Here is a 4,929-nt window from a genome sequence, read left to right on the forward strand (position 1 = left end):
TGTTTACGATCACCATTGCGTGCAGCAGCCACCACAGCCTCCCAGACACTGTTCCGAGAGGTGTACTGTTTTCCCTCTCTGTAGATCTCACATTTTATGAGGGACCACAGGTTCTCTATGGGGTTCAGATCAGGTGAACAAGGGGGCCATGTCATTATTTTTTCTTCTTTGAGACCTTTACTGGCCAGCCACGCTGTGGAGTAGTTGGAGGCATGTGATGGAGCATTGTCCTGCATGAAAATCATGTTTTTCTTGAACAATACCGACTTCATCCTGTACCACTGCTTGAAGAAGCTGTCTTCCAGAAACTGGCAGTAGGTCTGGGAGTTGAGCTTCACTCCATCCTCAACCTGAAAAGGTCCCACAAGTTCATCTTTGATGATACCAGCCCATACCAGTACCCCACATCCACCTTGCTGGTGTCTGAGTCGGAGTGGAGCTCTCTGCCCTTTACTGATCCAGCCTCTGGCCCATCAAGAGTCACTCTCACTTCATCAGTCCATAAAACCTTTAAAAAATCAGTCTTAAGGTATTTCTTGGCCCAGTCTTGATGTTTTATCTTATGTTTCTTGTTCAAGGGTGGTCGTTTTTCAGCCTTCCTTACCTTGGCCATGTCCCTGAGTATTGCACACCTTGTGCTTTTTGTTACTCCAGTAACGTTGCAGCTCTGAAATATGGCACAACTGGTGGCAAATGGCATCTTGGCAGCTTCATGCTTGATTTTCCTCAATTTTTGCCTTTTTTGCCCAACACTGTTGTGAACTCTGTTTTCAGGCTCCCTCTTGTGGTCACAGGTGGTATTGTGTGACTTGTTTTGGGCTCCCCCTGGTGGCTTTGTTTGTTATCCTGCGGGTCTGTGGCTGGATCAGCTGCCTTGTTATTCACTTGGGAGTTTCCTATTTAGCTCTGTTTCACTTCTACTTGTTGCCGGCTGTCAATGTATTCAGTGCTATTCTGATTACTCCTGATTATCTTCGGTTTCAGTCTCTTCAGGAGAAGCTAAGTTCTGTTTAATTATTTTTTGCTCATCAGTCTGCAATATGATTTCTGTGTATGATGAGTTTAGTCCAGCTTGCTAATATGTGATTTATTGCTGCTGGTAAGCTCTGGGGTACAGAGTTGCTTCCCCCGCACCGTTAGTTGGTGCGGGGGCTCGAGCAATCTCTGCGTGGATATTTTGAATAGGGTTTTTAATTGACCGCACAGTTCCCTTTCTATTTTCTGCTATCTAGTGTTAGCGGGTCTCATTTGCTAAATCTAATTTCATCTCTGCGTTTGTGCTTTCCCCTTAACTCACCGTTAATATTTGTGGGGGGCTATTCTATATCTTTGGGGGTCATTTCACTGAGGCAAGTGAGGACTTTCGTTCCCTCTAGGAATAGTCAGTTTCTCAGGCCGTGAAGAGACGTCTAGGATTTTCAGGTAACGTTCCACGGCTACCTATAGTTGTGTGCGGATAGGATCAAGTTGCCGTCAATTCAGTTACCACTTCCCCAGAGTTTGTAGTCTGTTTAGTTACTTAGCTAGTCCGACTTGCGATCCTTGCCACTAGGATCATAACACAACACGCTTCTTGCAACCCTGTTGGCTATTTGCCATGAAACGCTTGATTGTTCTGTGATCACGCTTCAAAAGTTTGGCAATTTCAAGACTGCTGCATCCCTCTGCAAGACATCTCACAATTTTGGACGTTTCAGAGCTAGTCAAATCTCTCTTCTGACCCATTTTGCCAAAGGAAAGGAAGTTGCCTAATAATTAAGCACACCTTATATAGGGTGTTGATGTCATTAGACAACACCCCTCCTCATTAATGAGATGCATATCACCTGATTTACTTAATTGGTAGTTGGCTCTCAAGCCTGAACAGCTTGGAGTAGGACAACATGTATAAAAACTATCATGTGATCAAAATACAACTTGCCTAATAATTCTGCACACAGTGTACATAAAATTCATATAGCCATAAGAGGCCTTTGGGCCAAGCTGGGGGGACAGGAGTACACTCCATCAGTCTAACCACTTAGACATAGATTTTATTAACCAAGGCATCTTAGAGTATAAATATTAAATCCTGAGAATAAAAGGGGTGCCATCTGTCTATTACAGAGGACATCCACGGTTGATATTGCAGACACAATTGTGCACAATGGACTACAAAGTGCAAGAGTTGGTTGAAGGGCAGAATTGGGAGACGGCTTCCACCTGGGATCTCTACTGAGCACCTAAAGATAGACAGTATTTGTAACATGGTTGTCACAATCCATTTTTTAATTCGTGGCAGCACTGGTTCCAATATGATTTAAATGAAGCTTTTTTTCTTTCAAGACCAGCAGGAGTTAATATTAGTTTCCCTAGCTGGAAATCTGTTGTAACTGCAGAGTTGTTAGGCCAGCTGATGTGGATTGTGACCACTCCCACCATCCTTTCAATGGTCACCTGATGCATCAGCTGACTGTCAATGTCAGAGCAATCTACAGTGACCAAGCCTGGAGTAAGGAGCTCTCTGGTGGCAGTGGTGAATCCACTGGTTTCGTGGAGTTCGTGATCCTGGTGCCTTTATTCTGCTGTTCTTTGCTTTGCAGCAGAGGAAGTTGTAAAGCTAAGTTGTGTTATTACCCCGCCTGTCTCGTGTTTGTCACTGACCCCTGTGTTGTACTATCTGCAGTGGTGAGGCTAATGCCCTTGCCAGCCAGTGCACTAGTCAGGGCAGTAGTGAGGGATGAGGTTCCTAATGGTGGTGGGGGAGAACCCACCTAGGGCATTAGGGAAGTGCAGGGTCGGCTCAGGTTTGGTAGGGCCTTCTGTTATGACCTGGTGGTTAAAGAGCAACATGGGACGAGCTCTGAGGAGGTGGTATCTTTACTGACCGCAGTTCCTAATCCTAACACCAACACTAGCAGTAGCCGTGGGATGTTCCTGTCACTCCCTAGACACCTCGTCACAGCCTGAGAACTAACTACCCCTAAAGATGGAAAACAGAAAGCTATCTTGCCTCAGAGAAAACCCCCAAAGGAAAGATAGCCCCCCACAAATATTGACTGTGAGTGGAGAGGGAAATGACATACACAGGAATGAAAACAGAATTTAGCAAAGGAGGCCAAACTAATCTAGATAGACAGAATAGGAAAGGTTACTGTGCGGTCAGTATTAAAAACTAAAAATCCACGCAGAGTTTACAAAAATGATCTCCACACCGACTCACGGTGTGGAGAGGCAAATCTGCTTCCCCAGAGCTTCCAGCTAGCCTGAAAATATCATGATGACAAGCTGGACAAAAAGAAACATAACATGAGCAGAGCAATTAAGTCCACAGCAAATGGACAACCAAAGAACTAGCAAAAACTTATCTTTTGCTGAAATGGACAGGCCATAGGGGAAATCCAAGAAGAGATCTGAATCCAACCCAGAAAACATTGACAGCTGGCATGAACTGAAGACCAGAGACAAGTTAAATAGCAAAGCCAGGAGAGACGATTAGTGAAAGCAGCTGCTACAGCCAAACTCAAGGAGCAGCAGTTCCACTCGAAACCACCAGAGGGAGCCCAAGGGCAGAACTCACAAAAGTACCATTCACAACCACAAGAGGGGGCCCAAGAATGGAATTCACAACAGCCTTCCTCATCTCTTTACCATACCGTTGCGTGTCGTGTCATCCACCGACCAACCCCCCCACGTTACATAAAGTTAGGGGTCCTGGCTGGGTGTGTGGACGTGTACTGTTGGGGTGCTAGACCCTTGTAGGCCGAATGTAACCCATGACATAGGTTGGCCAGGACCAGGTGTTTGACAGCTCAATGAGGGAAACCTCCAGTCAAACATAAACTTTTTACTAATCGATAACTTGGCGGGGATTATATACAGGAGATAGCGGGTAAATAACTTGATGAACATTTTATTTACAATACGTAGCATTTGACACACATAGTTTAAATTCCTTCCTTTTTACTCATTTGTTATTTATCTTCTCCTTTCCTCTCTACTTCACCACAGCCCAGCTCAGTACTACAGTCCAGTTAGCATGAGTCCTATTCTCACCCCGTGGTTCTGCGTCTTCTTTCCCCTTTATACAACTATATTTCCAATATGACCCATACTTATCTGTCCCTGATGCTCTGGAACTCCCACCTGGGTCACTCTCTTCATCTCATGTATTCTGTCCCGCGTTGGCCCATTACCTCTTGGAGTTATAAACTCTTGGTCATACTACTAGACATCCTTCCTCTGGACCCATTTCCAACCATTCACTCTGACTTTTGGACACTTTCCTCCTACTTTCCACTAGGATCTCATTATCCTCTGTCTTGGTATCCTCTCACATTAGGGACACCCACGTCATACAGCACTGCTCACTTTAAGACCTTAGGTCTGCTTTCTATGCACACTGGTCCCTATCTGACTTTCTGACAGGAAAATATCTCTGTCCATTCACCTCAACCCTTCCCTCACTGGGCTACTCCGAACCATTAACTCTAACACTCTCTACTGTCGGGCAACACAACATACTAACATTATTTACACATATCACAATTCACAATACACAATTAGTGTTGAGCATTCCGATACCGCAAGTATCGGGTATCGGCCGATACTTGCAGGTATCGGAATTCCGATACCGAGATCCGATACTTTTGTGGTATCGGGTATCGGTATCAAAACAACATTAATGTGTAAAAGAAAGAATTAAAATAAAAAATATTGCTATATTCACCTCTCCGACGCAGCCTGGACCTCACCGAGGGAACCGGCAGCATTCTTTGCTTAAAATGCGTGCGTTCACTTCCTTCCGTGACGTCACGGCTTGTGATTGGTCACGTGCCGCCCATGTGGCTGCGACGCGACCAATCACAGCAAGCCGTGATGTAATTTTCAGGTCCTGAATGCCTAATTCTAGGCATTCAGGATTTAAAAATTACGTTCCGGCTTGTGATT

The sequence above is a fragment of the Ranitomeya variabilis genome, chromosome 1, assembly GCF_051348905.1.
Source record: "Ranitomeya variabilis isolate aRanVar5 chromosome 1, aRanVar5.hap1, whole genome shotgun sequence".
Taxonomy (NCBI): domain Eukaryota; kingdom Metazoa; phylum Chordata; class Amphibia; order Anura; family Dendrobatidae; genus Ranitomeya; species Ranitomeya variabilis.